Source organism: Leptinotarsa decemlineata, unplaced genomic scaffold (assembly GCF_025532065.1).
Source record: "Leptinotarsa decemlineata unplaced genomic scaffold, Ldec_3_MD MMD2_tig00000008_RagTag_RagTag, whole genome shotgun sequence".
In the NCBI taxonomy this organism is placed as follows: domain Eukaryota; kingdom Metazoa; phylum Arthropoda; class Insecta; order Coleoptera; family Chrysomelidae; genus Leptinotarsa; species Leptinotarsa decemlineata.
The window spans coordinates 15,639,134-15,662,494 of NW_027412537.1; the positions used below are offsets into that span (position 1 = coordinate 15,639,134).

The 23,361-nt window shown below is 36.6% G+C and overlaps 1 long non-coding RNA gene across 1 annotated transcript; it reads right to left on the minus strand.

Moving 5' to 3' along the window:
• Positions 1-3,442: 3,442 nt before the first annotated feature.
• LOC141480744 (uncharacterized) lies at positions 3,443-9,368 on the minus strand. Its single transcript, XR_012464532.1, has 2 exons — positions 9,219-9,368; positions 3,443-3,807 (listed from the first exon to the last, which is right to left on the minus strand). It is a non-coding gene; the product is annotated as an uncharacterized lncRNA (long non-coding RNA).
• Between the last annotated feature and the right edge of the window lie 13,993 nt (positions 9,369-23,361).

The window sequence follows — 23,361 nt, forward strand, 5'->3', positions numbered from 1 at the left end:
GGGGAGCGTGGAATTGATAGGTGGACGTCGTTTTGTTGGATGTGTCGTGATCTCTGCATGGAAACACTTATTCTGTATTTCATCGTTTGTGAAAGTTTCTATGAATTAGTCTTGATCTTTTCAATAAGCGACATATTCAAGCAAATGAGAACGGATTTGTAAATACGATTGAATTCATTGTTTTTCAATATTGCCACCTCGTTAGTTTTGAGTATGTTTTTTAACGTTTCGGCAACACAAGTATAGTTCAAGTAAACGATATAGTGCAACCTATCTTCCAAGAGCTCCCCTTTAATAATATAGTTAGGGAGCTAACTAATTTCGTTATTCAATAATCATTTTCTGATTATATGAGAATGGGAAAGTAGGGATTCAAATAACCGGGTGATAATTGAAAATACTTCTGAATACAAATTACTCACATGTATTTACAATCGATCGCTTCAAAAACACTTTACTATCTTTCTTCGAAAGCTTCTGATAATTCCTCTTCCTTATTCTCTGTTTTACTATCACTATCGTTATTTAAATCGATAATGAATTTATTCCCACCATTAATATGGCAATGTCCAATCTCCATATAGTCTTTTTCAACTAAAATTACTTTTTTAATCCTTTTCTGTCAGTCTTCTTCGGTAATATTAAATACTTCTTCTTTAATTAGTTCTATAACCTTCATATCAAATTTTGGAAAAATTATTTTTATGCCTGTTGCTTTGTTTCAATTTTCCCCAAATCAACTCGATGGGATTGAAAACACAATAATAGGGGGGAAGTCTCAGTATGTTTTTGTCTGTAAAACTTCAAGTAGTTGGTTTTTGGTATAGTAATCTTCAAAATACAAATTGTTATTCAATACACAATAATTGGTCGCGATCCTTTGTTTGCAGGCATGTTAGGCGTACACCTTCTCGAATCATCAGTTTACTGTTTCGTAACTGTGTCGTGAGTGTCATACATTAGTATGAATATTAATTGTGAATAATAATTCGTCCGAAAAGCAAATTTGCCGTTGTTCTTGTCTAAATTTAGTTATTTGTTCCATAACTGCTTGACGTTTGTTTATTATTTTAAATCTAAATTCTAGTTTCTTTATCCAATTCCGAAGATTTTTATCACAGCAGCTCACGTTATGGCCAAAAGTATTCAATTTCTTCCTTATGATTTCAATTGTAGGAACCTCATTGCTTTTGTAACAGTCGTATATTGTTGTTTTCAATGATTTTATTAGATACACATCAACAAGGTTTTGGTAATCCCGGTTCACATCGCGTTTTGCGTTCATAAGATTTATAAGTCTACGTTGTTATCACATTCGTTATTACTATTAGTACTTGTCCAAGGATGCCATATTGTAAACAACAAAAACAAGCATTTTAATTTGAATTGAAGGGGTTATATTTTTAGGAGTGATTAATTTTTGGGAAAGAAAGTTTTTGGCTTTCTACGACTCCATCTTGATACAAAAAACAAGGATGAGGGAATCTTCCAAGGAAAGGAAGGAAGTGATCAATTTCAAAATAAGTGTGTATTTTCTATAATATTATCCAATTTGGTACTGAAGAGCCTTGTGGCAAGTGTCTTAAGGCGAAACATCGGTGTATACCAGTGAGGGTGACAGTGTTCCATGTAAGTGCAATTTATTACCATTCATTTAAAGTAGAACTCATGTGAATGATATCTGATTTTTATTCCACAACGAATGTTTGAAATACAAACTGAGTAGAGAAAAGTATCTTCTGTATAATTCAGTGTTCATATAGAAGTATTTGTTTCGAAAAAATTTTTTCTTTCGTGTAATTCAATGTTTATATGAAAGTAGCTGTTTCAGGAGGACTTTCTTTTAGTTTGTGTCTGAAAGTTACTTCTTTGCATGATCTACACATCCATGTATAGAGTTACTTATTTTCAAATTGATTACTTCCTTCCTTTCTTTGGAAGATTCCCTCATCCATTTTTTGTATCAAAATGGAGTAGTAGAAAGACAAAAACTTTCTTTCCCAAGCATTTTAAGTAATTCTAACTGCATAAATATCAAGCTTCAATACTCAAATAGCGATCAGTTCTTGAACTGAACACGACGGCGATAACCATTCCCGCATTCCATTTCTACGTTACGTCACCGTAACATGACTTCAAATTCAATTTTATGACTTCAGAAAATCATAAAATTCGGTTAGTAACAATTATCCAATATTATCCACACAGGCAACACTAGATCAAATTGAAACGTCTTGACACAACGTTTTCAGTGTGTTAGAAATGATAATCACATTTCTGAAATAATTCCTGTAGCTTCCGGTGTACCACAAGGATCACATTGTGGGCCATTATTGTTCAATTTATTTCATAATGACATAGGGAATTGTTTACAGTATTTTTTTTTTCAAATGGAGACTACTATGGTTGTGGAATCTAAACTAACCTAACCTAACCTAACTTAAGCTAACCTAACCTAACCTAACCTAACCTAACCTAACCTAACCTAACCTAACCTAACCTAACCTAACCTAACCTAACCTAACCTAACCACGGTCAATTTTTATGAAGAGTGAAATAATTTTCAAAGTTTTTGGTGCAAAGTTATTTTTATAATTTGTTAACACCTAAAATTACTCAAAATTATACAGTATTGTAACAAAAACCCTAATATTCAATAATATCAAATCACAAAACATCAAAATAATATAGGTATTTCTGAAAACACTTGTTGATTTTCTGGAGATGTTCTTGTCCAAAATAATTCTCCAAAGTAATCTCCAGAAAATCGATGAGTTTGTTCCAAAATACCTATTTTATTTTAATGTTTTATGATTTGATATTATTGAATATTAAGTTCTTGTTACAATACTGTATAATTTTGAGTAATTTTCGGTGTTAACAAAAAATAAAAATAACTCTGCACCAAAAACTTTGAAAATTATTTAACTCTTCAAAAAAATTGACCATGGTTAACACCATAGTTGTGTGATTCATAATATCAAAGACTTTTAAAGTAAACCGTCGTATGCAGGATGATGTCTATTTATCGTATTAGCAAATTTTTTTTTCGTAGCCCCCATTTAAAAAATAGTTAAAAAATAAAACTTTCCTTAGATGACCATGACTTCCAGTCTAGATGTATTTTTCAATGTTGAACAACTTTTTTGAATAAAATTTCACGAGATTTTCCAAAATAAGGGTACTTTACTTCTGTCTCAAAATCAAATATTTGAAGAATCCTCGTATATTAAGTATGTTTTACTGTATTTTGTTAGTGCATGTTTAGTTTTAGGGGATGCACAAAATTTTATCAGTAATAGCTTTTTGTCGAAAAACCCTCAATAAATAAGTTTCCCATATGGTGCATACCTTGGGATGACACTGTATATCAGAGTGTAGTTTATATAGGATGTTGGGGCACCCGGTATAAGCTATTGTTACAAAAGAGTTACACAAACCCTAATCAACCTTAGCTTTTGTATTTTTAAAACAACACTTTAAACATTGTTTATATATATATTTTGAATTCAAAGAATTTATTTGAACCTTCGACTAAGAGTGAGTCCATAATGACCCTGTAATTTGTTTTATGGATATAATAATTGTCTTGATATCTCGTATAATAACCATAAACGTCCCCATTATGCTGAATGAATTGGTTAAAACTTTTCCCGAGCTTGCCCATTCAATATTTCACACAAGAAGACCATCGTAAAAAAGAATAATCTTTTTCCATCTGAGAACCACTTTGGAGATGTCAGCATAGAGTTTACTTGCTTGATGATTTGCATCAGGTATATTTTTCAAACCCAGACTTTGAGAATTCTGAAAATGATTATGAATTGAGTGTATGAAAGCAGACTGTTCAAATTGAAAGGGTTGCATTTTTGGGAGAGAACAGTTTTACCAAAAACTAATAACTAATATGTGGGTATAGCTTTTGAAGATTAGTTTTATAGCTTTTGTTATTTCACCGTCATCTTGACTTCAACGGTGTTCAGTTGACTTCATAGGCTATGTGCTATCTAGACAGTAAAATTCAAATGACAGAAGCGTCTCTTCGTTCGGCACACTATTGCCAATTGATTTAATGTGTTTTTATCCACAGCATCAATAGCATGGAACGTTTCCTCAGGAAGCTGGAGAGCCATACACAGAAACGATACGACAAGCCATATCATCGAAGTTTGATCAGAAAACCCTCATGTCATACACGGTCAAAGTTATGGCTCATAACGACTCAGCCAATGTCAACAACCTCTGAGATGAGACGTACAATCTTAATGTGAGAAATTTGGTATAGAGTTTGTTTTCGCAAGTTGTAATGACAAATATAAGAGGTTCATGAATGTATTTGTAGGTTAGAAGGCTGCATGGAAGCAGAAATGGTTTGAGTTGAACCAGTGTTTTACTTCCTTCCTTGAATTCCTTGTTCTTACCTTGAATTTCCATTTTGAACTAAAAATTAGACTCCTTGCACATCAGTGTCGTGTCATCAGCAAACATTGTGAACTGGCCCTGTATATTGGGCCAGTCATTTGTATATAATAGGAATAATATCGGCCCAACGACTGAACCTTGTGGAACGCCACTCCTGATATTTCATTCTTTGGAGTTGGAGTTGTTTTCTTGCATTTTCACAAGTTTCTTCCTGTTAGGGAGGTGTGACTCGAACCAATTGTAGCTTACATCTCCAAATCTATACACTGAGCTTTTGAAGCAGTACAGCGTTCTGCCCCGTTGGGGCAGAACGCTGCCTCAACTGCTGCGCCTTCATTCATCCCTAGATATACCTTCTCCTAAAAGTGGAAAATGTATTTTTTGTCTGGAATCCAAATTGGCCTTATTCAAAATGTTTTGGTCTTGCAAAAACAGCAGCATCTTTTTTTGATAATAAAGAAATTGGACGGAAGTTCGACGGATCTTCACTGTTTCCACTTTTGTGGATTGGAATGATAACTGCTGTTTTTATGCATGATGGAAACACACCACTATCAAATGAAATATTCATAGCTTCAGCTGAGGTTATCAAGGGTCCTTCAGAGATACTTTCTAATATACTCATCCTCGTCAATACTAGTACTTCTTTTATTTTTTATTTCACGCAATATTTCTCGGTGGCATTGGTGGGGTGCAAGAGAAATGTTCTAGTCATAAGTATATCTTGCATATAAAGATCCATTGAAGTACAGATAAGACAGCATTTAGCCGACCACTCACTATTGCCTGTTGTTCAATCTGGCTTTCGTAAAGGCTACAGCTGTACGACAGCCTTACTTAATATAGTCGATGATATCATTGCCTCAATGGATAAAGGTCTGTGTGCAATATTGGTACTGCTGGATTTCAGCAGAGCATTTGACACTATCAACTTCAAATTACTGCTTAATATTTTGCACTATATAGGTTTTTCAGAATCTGCTGTTGGCCTTATACAAAATTATTTAGACAATCGTAAACAGTGTGTAAAAATTGAATCAAATCAGTCCGAATATATGACATTGAACTCGGGGGTGCCTCAAGGTTCAATCCTGGGCCCTTTACTTTTTTCTGTGTATACCATCAATTTAATAAAATCTTTAGAACAATGTAAGATTCATGTCTATGCTGATGATACACAGATTTATCACACTTTTCCTCCGCAGTTAGCAGATGATGCTTCTGAAATAATTAATAGGGAACTGGCGACGTTCATTAATTTTGCTTCTGAACATTGTTTACTAATAAATTGCGCTAAATCTAAAGTAATGTTATTTGGTTCTATGTATAATCGGGCTAGATTTCAGTTTCCTATTAATATAGAAATTAATAATGAATTGATCCCTGTTGTTGAAGAAGCTAAAAACCTAGGCATTATCATAGAGGCAGACCTAAGATTCGAAAAACATGTTAATCAATTGATTCGACGGGCATATAGTTTACTAAAACTGATTTATGGAAACAGGCATTTAATTTCTCGAAAAATCAAAATGAAACTGTGCGAAACATTAGTTTTATCACATTTTAATTTCGCTGACTCTGTCTATGGTCCGAACTTAACAACTATTTACAAAAATAAAATTCAAAAAGTGCAGAATTCCTGTTTGAGGCTAATATACGGCGTGAGGAAAAATCAGAGAATATCACATAAATTAATTGAGATTGGATGGTTGAATATGGAAAATAGAAGAGTTCATCATGCGGTCACTTTATATTACAAACAGACATACATAATTTAAATCTACGATTTAAAGGGTTATTATCCCCACCTAAATTCAAAACTGAAATGTTCAGACGATCTTTCACCTACCAAATTTATAATTTATATAATTCCGTTCCTGAAAGTTTGAAGAACCTCAGTATTACTTGCTTCAGATCAGAATATAAAAATAATTTATTCAAAACACAAGTCTAGATACCCCTCTGCCCCGCTGCCAAACCAACAAACATAACGATTTTCGTCACTTATCACTCATTTCTCTCATTGTCTATTTGTCAATTACATGTACAAACGCATATGAATTCTTCGACGCACTGTATTAGGGTTAAGTGGAAGAACATTTTCGTAGTAAAACTATCGTTTGTCTGCAGAAAATGAACTTCGCCCTTTATTTTCAGAAATGTTTTTATTTTTTTTTGCATACAATGTTAAAATCTATATGTATATTATTTGAAAATAATAAAGACCTTTATTATTATTATTATTATTATAACCCTGTTGTATTTGAGGTCAATGAAGCTGCGATAGTGTAATAATAGTTGTTTAATATAATGGGATCCTTATTGGATTGCTGAGGAAAAGATCTGCTTTTCCCTCTTAATGAGTTGACTATTGCTTAGCTCTCTTTAAGTTCAGTTTTAGATTTATCTACCCTATTTTGTAGTACCTGTCTTTGGCAGCTTTAACTAGAAGTTTGTATTTTATAATCTTTTTGATATTCTAAGAAAAAATTGCAATTGTAAATTCTTGATGACATGAACGGATCTCAAGTTTGCAGCTGAGGTTCTAACTCCGGGAGTTACCCATGGTTTGCATCGTTTTTCTTTGATTATTTGCATGGGGAAACACCGATTGAGTACTTCTTCTAATAATGAATGGACCACATTCAACGGTTCAGGAGGAGAAATCTTCTCGCCCTAATTAATGGAATTACAATAATCGTTAACTCTATCAAAGTTATTTTTGCTATAAAATCTGCCTGATTGTACTTCCCTTTTTTTGTATCCACATTTATTTGGAAAGAGGGCAATATTGCCTCGTGGTCGGAAAAACCTTGTGATCAGGAAAAGTTTTGTTGACATTTCATTCAAAAAATCTATTCTTTAAGCTGAATTTATAGTTTGAGTGACGCAGCTCAAGAAATACTGCAACGCCAGTATTAACGCAAAAAGTGATACTCATTTCAAAGATCATACACCGTGATGCCCGAAAAAAACAAGAAAACAAGATATTATTATTATTATTATTATTATTATTATTATTATTTTCCCTCACCGTAGTGTGCGCTGGTCAGGCCCTATCCCCCGAAGCCCCGATACATTCGGGAGGGCGCGCCAGCATTATCAATGGCCACTCCCCATACCGTGGGGTAAGTGATAATCGGGTCCGAGAATCATGTGCCCTGAGCAAGCGAGGTGAGCTAAGAATGACAGCCTTCTGCATCGGTGCGGCTAAGATTTCTGCCTTAGTGCGGCAAGCCGGTATGATTTTGAGATTCGAGAGTAGAGAGGACATCATTCCACCAAGGACTCCAATAATCAGAACAACCATCTTGACAAAGTGATCTGGATAGAGTCTGCGGAGTTCGAAGAGAAAATCTTGATATTTTATCCGTTTTTCCTCCTCTTTTCTGACGATATTCATCTCGCCAGGAGCTAAAAACTCCACGACAAATATCGTCTTGGTCTGGTGGTCGAGAAGGACTACATCAGGTTTATTAGCTTGTATGAGCCTGAGGGTGGGGAACGAATAGTTCCAATAAGTTCAGCACTTCTCGTTCCCCACAACGGATTCAATATCCCCCGGAGCGTAGGGCAACACCGGTGTATCGTCAATACCTTAAGAGTGCCGTAGATGGTAGTATAGTACTCTTAGGGCCGCGTTTTGTCGATGGATATAGGCCGAGACCGCATATGCTGGACATGCTGATAGCAAGTGCATTAGGGTCTCGGGCGCCTCGCGGCAGGCCCTGCACCTTGTGTCAGGAACCTCTATACCCATCACGCGACTGCGGTAGTCTAAGGTGTTGAAGACACCATCCTGGCAAGCCATGATGAACCCCTCAGTTTTCGACTCCAGCCCACTCGACCTGAGAAAAGCTAAGGTCAGGCGCTTTGATAAGCCAAGGTCTCCAATGTTATTGAAGAAGACCCCATGCATTGGCTTATCCTTGTGTTTCCGCAGAAGTAAGGTGCTCTCTGCGGCTTTTATCTGAGCTTTTTGCTGAACGGGTTCCAACTCGGTGACAGAGTTGTGGTCACCTCGTTCAGTGTCGAAAACTATACCGAATTCATCAGCTTCTCGGGTAGCTGCCCTAAAGAGAAATGCTCCAATTCCTGCTCTCTCATGGTCACGGACCATGCAGAGAAGGGGATCCGAATTCCTGACGACACAGGCTGTATCCAGCACCATTCTGTCATGTAGACACTCCAAACTCAAAAGTCCACGGCCTCCCTGTTGTCGGGGGAAGTACAACCGTGGAACGGACGATTTGGGATGCAAACTCCCACATAGATGCATCATTTTTCGGGTCTTTACGTCGAGTTGATACAGCTCCTCTAGAGTCCACTTCACTACTCCAAACGAGTGGAGTAAGATTGGAACGGCAAGCATATTTGTTGCAGCAACTTTGGTTTGTTACCCGACAGTTATACCCACGAGTATTTCTGATCGCAACGGATAATGGCAATAGTGAGATGCAGAATAGAAGGGGACTGAGGGAATTACCCTGAAATACACCCCTTCTGAAAGTGACCCACCCTGTTTGAATTCTTGCTTGACCAGATGGTAAGGCGAGTTCGCCAAAGTGGCATCAGTTGTTCAATGCATCTCACTATGTTATTATTATTATTATTACATATAAATAAAGGCTGAGGACAAAGTCCAATGTAAGCCTAAAAACGAAGGATATCAACAAGTTAATACAATGCATGCAAGATAGTTTGAATTTGACACATGTCGAGAATAGTAACTTAAATGTTAAAATATAGCAAATGTTAATTCAAAAAGCAGAAATTAAAAAACTGGGTTAACTAACCATGAAGTGGAAGGTAACATAAAATCCGTAATAGTCGCAACTGTCAAGTGTCGTAAATAGAAATTCTGTGCTCTGATTGGTTGTTCAAAACGCAAACTCCGCGAGAGATGGCTTGCTTTTGTGTTACATTCCCAATATCTTATCCAGCTTCAGTTTTCATCACCTCACGTGATTTACCGGTATTCAAGAAGTTCAACAATAAGTCACTAAAAGATTGCAACAGGAGACCTTACTTCAGTATTATATATTCACAGATAATTTTGAATAAACAAAACAACTGAATAATATTCCAGCATATCAGTATGTGAGCACCGATGAGCTCCTCACCAAATTCACCCCGGGTAGAAAACTAAATGTCTTGGGACAGGGAGCATTTACGGCAGTATGCCAAGTACCGCCGGAGCACAGCCCAGCACCGACCAAGGTGCCATACAAAAACAGGCTCACCATCAATAAAAATACCAGGAAGCAACTAACGAGGATCCATCTGTTCCTCCACAACTTGTTGGCTAACCTATTCTTCTTACGGAAACTTTCCAGAGCTTCGTCCAGTCTGGAATCAACGTGGACCATCTGACAACTAATCAGTCTTATCACCGGGCATTTTAAATGAAGGATATCGTGGATCCTGGGGTTTTGGCAGTAGGGTGGCAACCTGCCTTTTGTGTACGTACATACTTCGGTCATAGGCTACAATTCCTGTTTTGTGATTGATATCTTGTTGGTGGTTGTTGACAAAAATCAAGTTGAATGACAAGTGTGACATTTCGTCGACTAATGTCACTGGATTTTCTTTTCACAGGGCACTCAGTTCTTTTGAGCTATTTTAGAGTAGATATAACAGAAGAGAGGGATTTTTCCCAGCTTCCACAACATTCCAGAAAATTCCGAAACCTCGTGGATCAAGGGAGTTATTTGTTGTAATATCCCTCTATCCATGATGATGGTTTCAGTTTGTATCTGAAAGGCGTGCTTTTGAAGATTTAGCCTCCTGCAAAATTCTAGGACAGTTCATAACAATAGAGACAATTCCAGAGCATTTTACAACGTTTCAGAACATTTTGAACACACTGTATCCATTCTCGGACAGTTAAGCGCCGTTGGAAGCCCTTGGCTCCTACCGAGCAACGTTTAAATTTGTAGCAAACTGCCAGAAACGACTCTCCTCAATAGAAAAAACAAATTGTCTCTGGTATGGATTCCTGGCCACAATGGCATCAAAGGCAATGAGGCTGTTGACTTCCTTGCAATGGAGGGTGCTGCAAGTAGCTTCATTGGAACAGAACCTGTCATTGGCATTGCTTTAGGTTTTGCCAAACAAACATTGAACACCTGGATGGCGAGAAGATTTAAAAACATCTGGCAAAAGCTTTCAGGATTGGCTTACTCCAAGGCGTTCTTTCACCCTTCGAAGATTGAAACCAAACAGTTGCTGGACTACAGTAGGGATAACCTACGATCAGGGCATCATTCCACCAAGGACTCCTATAATCAGAACAACCATCTTGATAGAGTGATCTGGATAGAGTCTGCGGAGTTCGAAGAGAAAATCTCGATATTTTATCCGTTTTTCCTCCTCTTTTCTGACGATATTCGTCTCGCCAGGAGCTGAAAACTCCACGACAAATATCGCTCTGGTGGTCGAGAAGGACTACATCAGGCTTATTAGCTTGTATGAGCCTAAGGGTGGGGAACGAGTAGTTCCAATACATTCGGCACTCCTAGTTCCTCACAACGGATTCAATATCCCCCGGAGCGTAGGGCAACACCGGTGTCTCGTCAATACCGTAAAAGTGTCGTAGATGGTAATATAGTACTCTTAGGGCCGCGTTTTGTCGATGGATATAAGCCGAGATCGCATATGCTGGACATGCTGATAGCAAGTTCATTAAGGACTCAGTCTCCAACTTCTGCCCAGTCGATCTGAGAAAAGCGAACGTCAGGCGCTTTGATAAGCCAAGGTCTCCAATGTTATTGAAGAAGACCCCATGCTTTGGCTTATCCTTGTGTTTACGCAGAAGTAAGGTGATCTCTGCGGCTTTTATCTGAGATTTTTGCTTAACGGGTTCCAACTTGGTGACAGAGTTGTGGTCACCTCGTTCAGTGTCAAAAACTATACCGAGTTCATCAGCTGCTGGGGCAGCTGCCCTGAAGAGAAATGTTCCAATTCTCCCATGGTCACGGACCATGCAGAGAAGGGGATCTGAACACCTGATGACTATACAGGCTGTATCCAGTACCATTCTGTCATGCAGACACTCCAAACTCAAAAGTCCACAGCCTCCCTGTTGTCGTGGGAAGTACAACCGTGGAACGGACGATTTGGGATGCAAACTCCTATAGAGATGCATTATTTTCGGGTCTTTACGTCGAGTTGATACAGCTCCTCCCGAGTCCACTTCACTACTCCAAACGAGTAGAGTAAGATTGAAATGGCAAGTATATTTATTGCAGCAACTTTGTTCTTCCCCGACACTTCCGATGACCAGATCTGTCGAAGTTTGTGCTGATACTTGCCGCGGAGAGAGTTTTTCACCGATGTTAACTCTTGTGAGTGGCGTTGTTCCACCCCGAGGTAAGTATACATCTCTCCGGCATCCAGATGGTGTAGGACGCTTCCATCTACGAGCTGCACATCCTCTCCGTAGTCCCCGCATTGTCCTCTTCTGAGATGGACCATTGCACATTTGTCTATTCCGAATTTCATACCGATAGCATGCGTGTACTCTTCCACCACCCTCAAGGACTGATGGAGATCCTTCTCCCAAGAGGCATAAAGTTCAAGATCACCCATATAAAACAAATGGGTGACCTTGTGCCTCCGGTTTCCGGGTGTGCCACAGTATTTCTGAGCGCAACGAATAATGGCAATAGTGAGATGCAGAAGAGAAGGGGACTGAGGGAATCACCCTGAAATATACCCCTTCTGAAAGTGACCCACCCTGTTTGAACTCTTGCTCGACCAGATGTTATGGTGAAGCGAGTTCGCCAAAGTGGTATCAGTTGTTCAATACATCTCACTATTTTGTCGGCTTCGTCGAGTTTCAATAGGTGTGAGTCACAATAAACCTTAGACCTTAGACCTAACCTAACCTACTGTATCCATGGCAATAGTTTCCGCTTCCACTTGAGAGGCGTGCTTTTCAAGATGTAAGAGTTGGAATTTTTGCCGTCTAAAAAAATCTAGGATAGTCTAGAATCATCGAGAGTATTCTAGAGCATTCCAATACATTTCGGAATATCCTGGAATATTATGAAATGTTCGAGTGTGGTCTAAACATTTTGGGAAAATACTAAAGTATTACAGATCATTTTTGGACAATCAAGGGATGTGTGAAAGCTGTTTTTCGAATTTTTTGCCTATGGTCTGCAAATGTTCATGCCCGACGTTTCGTCCACTACTGCGGTAGACATTATCAGAGCCGCTGAGTTGAAGGTAATCAAGGGAGTTATATATGGTTGTATATGGTGTGGTAGCTCCCCATTCCCATCTTTGGAGAAGGGTGACGTTTCTATTTGAATGACATGTCTTTGAGTTTGGAAATATGCGGGCTATAATGTTTATTTATTTTCTACAGCAATCTTCTAGAGCAGTCCTGAAATATTCTGTCACACAAGTCACTGTCCGAAAATTAAACGAATTGAGTGTCGAAATTCTGTCTCACCCACCATACTCAGCAGACCTCTCGCCAAGCGACTACTACCTTCTTACTGATAGAATCCTAAACAATCAGAACCAGGAGGAAACTAGCTTCGTTGATTTCATCGACTCTCGAGTAGACAACTTTTATGCTGACGGAATCATTCGACTTGTGTTACGTTGGCAAATGTGCACTGATTCAAATGGCGCTTATTTCTATTAGATTGAATGAGTATCCATTAAGATATTACAGTGAAGTAGAATCATGAAAACGGAAAAACTTTTGAAAGAACCTAATATATAACAACAGTTGATTCGTGTTGTTCATAGAATCCTTGAAAATGTCAACGCTATTATTTTGAAAGTGTGCAGGGTGCCCAACAAATTTTTGCCATACATCAATATTGTAGCGGCCCCAGGACCGTTCCCTGAGGCACCCCCAAAATTTCGCGAACGATTCGAAATCTGTGAAACCTTCTCTGAAGTTTACAAGGTGTATAAAAGTGGGCGAAGCGCCAATAATCCACAACGGCAGCACCGACTAGACACGCCGACTGCTGACGGTGGAGCAGGAGTGGCCAGGTGAGAGCCCCGAGCTCGGAGGAGCTGCGGCCAACACGGATATGGTAATTGACTGGTAATTTCGCTCTCCGGCATGGGTCGATCGACTCTCTACTTTACTCGCCGCCCTGTAATATTAGGGCCGCTCTTGCTCACCGCTGAGATAAATAACGTCGCTACTTTCAACTGTTCGGACAGGTTGGGGAAGTAACCGTATTACTTTTCTATATTTGAAAATTGAATGGAACTGGCTGAGGCTTGATGAAAATCCATATCACAAATACATTTTCTAATAGTAAAAATATAATAGTAATGAATGCTCATTATGAAGGCAAAATGGCAAAAAAGTGCTCAAAAAAAATTTCGTGATTTTATTACAGCAGGTTTAGGCGGGTTTATAATACTTTTCCAAAGATTCTATGAGTGTTCGGGTCGTTTTCTACCTGCAGTGGGGTTTGGGTATTTGATTCAAAATACTTATTGAAACTAATAAATCTGTTCATTCATTTATACCTATTTAAGTGGTTTCTTTGAAGGTGATTGACAATGTTTCATGATGAATTTCACTAGTTCGGACTTCCATTGTCTACTATATAAAATGATTTGAAATCCCTGAAACAACTAAAAAAGAATAATTAAAAATGAATAGCTGAAAATAACAATTATATTAAGTAAAAATAAACCTGAAATCAGGTAATAGTGAAATAACCTACAAGTAAAAATATAACAATTGAATAAATAAAAATAAAGGAATGAAAAAAGAAAATAATAAAAAATGTAGAGATTCCAAGTCATGTTAGTTCACGACGTTTCGATTGTTAGTATCTACAATCGTCTTCGGGTGATGACTGGACTGATTCCTCCGAGAGATGACTATTTATAGGTCGTTGAAATACTTTCACTTATACCTGCTTTCCATTTTCCGCTTCACTGATTCCGTGAGAGATGACCGTTTTGGCGGGAGTTGGCCATTTTTCGTTTGACGATGGGTTTCCATATGTTGCGTATTTCTACGCTGGCTTGGCTGAATACGTTGTTGGACAACATGTATGCGGCTTCCTTGAATTTTCTCCTAAACCAATGTTCCTCTCTATGCAAGATCTCAGCTTGGGACCACTCGATGTTGTGTTGATGGGTCCAAACATGGTCTGCTATTCCTGATTTGCTGGTTTCCCCTCGTTGTGTGTGCTTCTTGTGCTCAGCCATGCGAACATTCAATGGCCTCTTAGTTTCACCAATATAGGATTTTCCGCACTCACAGGGTATCCGGTAAATGCAATTCTTGGAATCGCAGTCCGCGTTTGGTGGCCTGGTTTTCGTGAGGCTGCTACGGATAGTGTTACCGGATCTGAAGCAGGTTCTGATGTTGTACTTGGAACCAATTCTTCTTATGCTCTCCGATAATCCTCTGATGTAGGGAAGTGCTAGCACTGGTTGTGACGGCTTTTCTTCCTTGCGAGGCTCCTGCTGTCTTCTAGCCAAAATCTTTTCTACCATCGCTTTGGAGTAGCCATTCCGTTGAAGATCATTTTTGATGATGTCTAGTTCCTTCTCGAGACCTTCCTTCGTATTACAGAGCCCAAAAGCACGGTATAATAGAGTCTTGATGATTCCTCTTTTAGTCGATTGATGATGGTTGGATTCGTGGTACAGATACTGTCCCGTATGAGTGGGTTTTCGGTATACAGATGTTTCCCACTTAATGTCGGTCCTCTTCACCAAAACGTCTAAGAATGGCAATTCGTTGTGGATTTCCTTCTCCATTGTGAAATTGATGGAAGGTCTCACGCTGTTGATGTGTTTCAGGAAGGCGTCTAGTTCAGTATTCCCATGGTTCCATATTATGGAGGTGTCGTCAACATATCTCAACCAGACTCGAGGTTTCTTGTGGGCTTCTTCAATGACCAGAGTTTCAAACCTCTCCATGTATTAGTTGGCTATGACTGGTGAAAGTGGCGATCCCTTTGGCAGTCCCTCATCTTGTGTAAAGAATTCGTCCTTCAGTTGGAAATAACAGTTTCGTACACAGCATCCTAGTAATTCCATGATTACTCCTATAGGTAGATTCGTTCTCTCTTTTAGGTTCCCGTCTTTGGATAGCTTCCTCTGTATGATTTGGAGTGCTTCTTCGACCGGAACGTTGGTGTAAAGGCTTTCCACGTCGAAACTAATTAGTTGATCTTCCTGCTGCAGATCTGTCTCGAAGTAGTTGTTAATCGATATAACATTGTTCTCATGAAGTGAATCAGATTGATCAATAGCGTTCACAATTTCTTGTACGCTATCAATAAAATAATTGTTAAATGATTCTGCAATATCTAGATTATTTTTATGAATGACTGACTGACCATTTATTTTGAAATAAAAACCATCAGTAAACGTATAGCTATTATTTTTTTGACTTCCAAGCTGTTTGAGTGTCTTTCACATAATCCTCGGATTTGACCTATTTTGATCAATTTTATCATAATAGTGTTTTTTTTTTCTTTGAGTTTCAGTAAATTCACACATTTACTTCGAAGAAGTTTATAGTGGTTCCAATTTTCTTCAGTTCTATTATTTTTGAACATCTTGTAAGTCTTGTAGTATTATTTATTCATTTGTAGCTACACTTCTAGTAATCATCCAAGATTAACCCGGTTAGCGTCCAATCGAAGCAGGCACCGGCATCATCTTCGACGTTCGCTCGAACAAAAGCTGGTACGTTTCCTCTTCGTTTATCTCGAGAGGCAAGAAAGACGTCGAATCAGCCAGCGCAGCGTCGAGATGACTGGCAACTCCGGCACCATTCATTCTTATCAACGTCAGCGCTAAGCAGATTACGTACTAGTGACGCGTGAAACCGGCTCTAATCCCCACTGACGAACGTTACTTACGGGCCCAATCAAACACCACACGTGGCGGCGGGAACGTCTTTGGGGGATTTCCCGGATCGTCTCTCTGACGCTGATTCCACAATTATTGGGGATCGCGACGCGTATATGAGTCTCAGTTCGGAGGATCGGCTCTCAGGGGGATGGGGGCAATTACAATGACGAGAATTTGCGAAATTTGCCCGTTTATGTCTTCTCGCGCTCTTGAGGGAGGGTTTATTGGGTTTGCGATACGGGGTACGCTGACAATGACTTCTCAATTATTTTGCGGGGTTTTATTTGGGAGAGTGGTATGTTTTAACACAACTCCATGATGAATTTCGGAGAAAATTGTACTTCATAATAATTTTCAACGATAAAGGTAAAATGGTCCAGTCATCTTAGTCAAAATTAAGTAGTTATTTCGGAATTTAAGATACCCAGTTATAAACTCGTTTGATATTGTTTTTTGACATCCTGAAAGTTGTCTCAGAACCAGTGACGGCCTGCGCATTGGAGAATAGGAAAGGCTAAAGTCATAAAGACTATATACACACAGAAAAGCCCGCCGAAGACGCGAACATTTTTTGGATACCGCACCTATTCAAACCAAAATACGTAATATTTGCATAAATGCAAACAAAAATTTGAAACTATTTGAGCGAGCGAGTGCAAAGAAGAAAGAAGAAGATAAATCGCGGTGTTCCACAAGACTCGATTTTAGGTCCTCTTCTATTTATATTATATACCTCAAACTTTGTGAACGTAATCAAATACTCCAAAATAAACCTATACGCTGATGATACACAATTATATCTTTCATTCCACCCTTCGGACATGATAACTGCAATGCAGATGCTAAATGAAGACATAGCCTCATTGATTTCTACCTCTACGCAGCATTGTCTTCAAATCAATGCTAGTAAAAGTTCAGTTTTGGTCTTTGGGGCTAAGAGAGAACTGAATGGCTTTCAATTAACTGTAGACAAGGATGTGGTTGCACCGACTGAACATGCAAAAAATTTAGGTATCATCCTTGATTCAAACTTGAAATTCAAACATCACATCAATAAATGCATCAGTATTGCCTATATGAACATCAATCAAATTTATACCAACAAACAATGTCTCAACAAAAAAGTAAAAACCATACTCTGTGAATCTCTTGTATTATCCAGATTCAATTTTGGAAGCACAGTCTATGGGCCATGCATTGATTAAAAGTTTAAATCTTAACGGTATGAATACTGATGATCCGCTTGAAATCTGTGAAGCAGTTAATTATCATTTCGTTATAATAGGTAATGAACCAACAAATAATAACCTTAATACAACAAGAATATCTAATGACCTTTCAATTGTTTCATCTATGTTTTTTGAACCTATTTGTATATCTGAAATACAAGATATTATTGATGAACTCAATCCTAACAAAGCATGTGAATCTGATGAAATTTCTGTAAAAACTGTGAAAGCAGTCAAAAGTGAAATATTGCCAATTTTATTTAATATAATTTCCAAATCCTTCGAAAGTGGAATAGTTAAAAAAATGAAAATTGCAAAGGTTTCGCCCATATTTAAAAATGGAAAAAAAAACGATTTGAACAATTATCGACCAATTTCTGTGCTTCTAGTTTCTGCAAAAATCTTAGACAAACTGATATATATGAGGCTTATGAACTATCTGGAAAACAATAACCTTTTCTATAAAAGTCAATACGGTTTTCGCAGATCCACCGACACAGAGACAGCGGTAATGGATGTAGTGTCGCAAATCCAACTGGAAATTGATAAAAATAAGAAATGTTGCCTCTTTTCCTTCGATTTGTGCAAAGCTTTTGATTCAGTTGACCATAGTATATTATTGAAAAAAATATTCAATATTGGAATCAGACGAAATCTTCTAGAATGGTTTCAGAATTATCTGTATGATAGAAGACAATATGTTTATATAGGTAATCAAAAAAGCTCTCTTCAAAATATAACTTGTGGTGTACCCCAATGATCCATCATTGGTCCTGGTTTTTTTCTTATTTATATTAATTCACTAGCCAATTTGAAATTGAATGGTATAATTGAACTATTTGCTGATGACACTACCATTATATATTTCTCAGACAGTTACGAAAAAGTAAAAAATTATATGAAGAATGATTTGGATGAAATTCTCATTTGGCTTAATAAACATAAGTTGATGCTCAATTTCAATAAATGTTCATATATGAATATTTCCCTAAGACTAAAGACAAATAATTCGATTATGTTCGATAAAAATGATATCAAGTATAGGTACAAGAACAACAAATCTTTTAGGTTTATACATTGATGATAAATTGTCATGGAATAAACATTGAAAAAACTATGAATGAAATATCTCCCCTTATTGGATTTTTTTTTTCAAAATTAGAAACTTTATATCTTTAAAATTTTAAAAAAATATATATTTCAGTCTCATTTATTCACATTTGCACTATCTCATTTCTATTTGGGGAACAGCAGGTGAATCTATAATAAAACCTATGAAAACCTTACAAAACAAAATAATAAGAAGCATTTATAAATCATCATTTCACCCAAACATGTAGGTATTATGAAGAAAAACAACTACAACCCAGTACTTTGAAATGTGTAATTCACTCAGTAGAATCCTACTTCAGCAAGAGCTGAAAATGTGACCCATTTGCTTCCATACAATAATACAGATTTTGTTCAAATCTATTCCTAACATTCTGTAGCATATCAGGTGTTATACTTCTGCACTCTGCTGTAATTCGTTGGCGAAGATCTTCTATGGACTCGGGCTGCGTAGCAAAATATTTAATTTTCAAGTGTCCCCAAAGGATTAAGTCTAAAGGCGATGAATCAGCTGACCTGGCAGGCCATTCGATGGGGCCTCTCCTTCCAATCCACCGTCCAGGAAACCGGTCATCTAAAAACTCTCTTACCGGAGTAATATAGTGAGGAGGTGTTCCATCTTGCAGGAAATGAAGTCGATCATCATTATGATTTTGGTCATTTTCAATTATTTCTGTTATGAGAGGATCAATTGTATCTTCAAGCATGTTCATGTAGACCTCACCAGTTAAATTCCCAGGAATAAAAAGTGGCCCTACGATATGACTACCTAGTATGCCACACCAGACATAGATTTTTTTGAGGGTACTGGGTATGGACCTCTCGGAATAAGTGTTGGTTACTGTCATCCCAGTAACGGCAATTATGCCTATTCACAGGTCCATTAAAAAAAAATGTACTCTCATCGGAAAAGCACGCGTTGAATGATAGGTGCGGATCATCAACTAGTAGCTGGCTCAGTTGTTCACAAAACTGCAGCCTTCTATCAGGATCATCTTTATTGAGTTCCTGTACTAATTTAATTTTGTACAGATGAAATTTATAGGCTTTTAATATCCGTATTATGGACGAACATTTTTGCGTTAAGTTACAAAAAAAGGAGAAAAGCAAGGTGCATACTTTTCGTTGGACCACTCGATATAAGCCAAACGTTTTATTGGACTTGAATTCACTCTATAAACTCAAAATTAGCTGCTTCATTCATTCTGTAGAAAATAATACAAAGAAATCAAATTTAAATTTTATTCCAATTGGACATATTCACAATCATGCCACAAGACAACCCAAATTTTTGTCACAAATTAAGATACAAACACATTTTGGAAAGAAATCGATATATCATAATGGGATCATTGTAAATAATTCAATTCCAGAAAAAATTCCCTTACAAAATTCAAATATCAATTGAAAAAAAATCTAATCAGTGGAATTTCATAGTTTGCATTTTATTTCTATTACACGATTTCAACATATACCTACTTTCTGTAACCAATTTCATTATTTGACTGCATTTCATTGGTATTTTTTTTCTAGATATGATATGTGTTCATTGTAAAGTATGTTATTTCTGTTATTTTATTATACTTTGCAGTTAGTTATAGTCCCTAATTATAAGCATTCATTGTTTCTTGGGACAATAAACCGAAATGAATTGAATATAAAGTCCAAAACTTATAGAAATCTTTGTTGGGGAAATATAAAAGCTAAAAATGAATCAGATTAAAAAAATCTGTTTAAAATCTGTGTTTCCGTTAATCATCTGTCGCCCCCATACGAACGACAACTCTCAGAAGTTGAGAAACTTGTGCGAGCTAAGGACTAACGAGGTCTTACCTTTCAACGTGTGATTCCTAACACGGTTGCAGAATCATCTCTAACAATAGTCTTCTACGTCTGTTACGAAAGCTTCAGATCCAATATTTCACGCTGCGTGACAGAAAAGTGAACAAAATTCCTCAATCTCAGTTTCGAATCCAATTTGCTGAAAAGGCATGGGATAAGCGCGTAACCAGAATAATTACCATAGAGTCGTAATGTACCCACACGAATGTACCTCTGTCATCCGTTGAAAACGGACAAGTGTGATCTGCCACCGCAGGTGGGCTGCAGCTCCCCATGGCTACCAATAAAATAAAATGAATTCAGTTTTTTCGAACAATTACTACGAAGCTAAAGGTTATTGAAATTTATTCAAACGTTTTGACACGAGAAATTATACCAGCGAGCGAGAAAACACGTTATTCTTCACGGGGCTCTCAGCAGTACCATTGACCAGCGAGATGGTGATTTAGAGTTTGTTTGTGGTCTTATCAATATCAACTTGATGATTCAGACAATCAATCGAACATATCGAATAAGGATTATGTTTGGAGCACATACATTTTTTCTTGGTTGATAATGTCAGTTGTCACATGAGGTTCAATTTTGTACTTTCATTCTTGAGATCGGTTTAATAATAATAATGATGATGAATCTTTATTTTCACTTTGGGACAAAAATATAAATTTTTTTCAGGAATCGTCACATAAAGAGATTGAAGACTAAAAGTTCCTGAAAAAAGATAATGAAAACTACCTACTTATTTACATGAAACGATAACAGTTACCAACAAGAAAATCCTTCAGCTTTCTTTTGAAAATATGACTGGTTTTGAATTTTTTATACTCGTAATATCTGGCAGCAAATTATAGGCACGTTAATAATTATAATGATACTTTATTTCTTCAATGACATGCAGAAATATGTATAGAATTCGTCAAAACAAATGTAGATAATCAATCAAGAACTAAAACTCTTCCAGAGAGTTAAGATCTACCTTTCAACAGGTATCTCCTAAGACATTGTTTGAATTATTTTAGTGTTATAGTCTAATCAACAAGTTTAAAAACATGAAAAATAGAGATAAAGGTTCTAAAAATATGAGCGATAGCTCATTCGATTCCATTATTTATAATTTTAATTTGACGTTGGAAATAGGGTTCCGCGCGGCTGTTACGGCATGTTTATCAAAAGAAATAATTTTTATATAACATAAAATGTCACTTCAAAAATTTGAAAAAAAATAGTATCATCTCAACACTTGAATGAATCAAGTCCCGTAGAAAAAAGTTTAATCACCATTTTTCAAAAAGTTATTCAATTGTTAACTAACAAATTTTTTCCCAATCTCCGTTGGCATAAATAATGGGATGAAAGGTATAAATTGCTGATAAATTTTTTTTCTAATTGATATTTAGTTATGTGTGTTTTCACATTAAACAATGGCAGTTCCGGCATAGGATATGAATTTGTTACGTAATTTGTTTATTAAATTGTTTAAAACAAATAGAGAAATAATATTTCAAAAAATTTTTTTTTGCTTTTTTTGTTGTCTAGAAATAATTATGATTTAAAGAAAAATATGTTTCTCAATTTTAATTTGTAATTGTTTAAAATCGATTTTTTTATATTTCGATTATATAAATAATTAGTTAAGAAATAATTTTGCTATTGAAAATCATAATTTACACTTCTAAATAGTTTGGCAATTTTTTTTATTTATTATTTTATTGTTTATTAGTTTAATAATTTGTTATAAACAAATATTGACCAACGTTATATTTTTTTCTGAAGCAGAAAAAAATTATAAAAACAGCTATATATAAAAAAGTGTAATAAAATTTCGTTTACCTGACTCCTTATACCTGATATATAATAAATAAAAAAAAATTTATGAAACTTTTGTATATATAGCTCGTTTTATAATTTTTTCTGCTTCAGAAAAAAATATAACGTTGGTCAATATTTGTTTATAACTAATAAACAATAAAATAATAAATACTTTTTTTTTGCCAAACTATTTAAAAGTGTAAATTATGATTTTCAAAATTATGTGAAGGAGGAATAGTTCCAAGTACTGAAGCAGCATTGCCACGTTGAATAGCAATACTAATTCTTTCTATCAAAAAAGAGGTAGAACGGTGATCTTTCGTTGTTTGGCCTATTGTTCTTCCGAGTTCATGAACGAATAACAGAGACTCCGGGCCATAAACACCAAAAGTTTCAACCGCTACTGGATGAAACAGTTGTTTCCAAGATTTTGGTACTTTTTTCTTTTCAATTTCCCGCCAGACAATGCTGCAGCTCCAGCAGACTTGGAACTTTCGGCTAGATGGGAAGCCGCGACCGTGTCAACCGCAAGTGAAGTCCCATACCACAGGTTTACCGTATTTTCATGGTATGAGAGACATACCATCTGGTCGTTTACCATCGTCTCGACTGGTACCTAAGGGTTCCAGAATTGCAGGAATTATATTTTATATTATATTTATATTCATAATTATATCTATACTTTATTTGGTTTCCCCGATATAGCCATTGTAAGTACATACATATATATATATATATATATATATATATATATATATATATATATATATATATATATATATATATATATATATATATATATATATATATATATATATATATATAAATAGATAGATGGAGCTGAAGAAGTTTTATTTCAGTCGTGTGGTTCGAAGCACACTCGCTTTTTTTAATTAAAAATATTTGCAGTCACATTTTCACTGGAACCATGTCGTAACTGTATTCTCCTATTCACAAATGTATGTACAAATCTGAGTTTGGTTAACTACGCTATGGACGTAGTGATTCTGCAGCGGGATCCTGGACTATTATTGTTCAACTAGATTCTCATATTCATTCTGATGGAAAGAGGCAGAGTATGGGAACA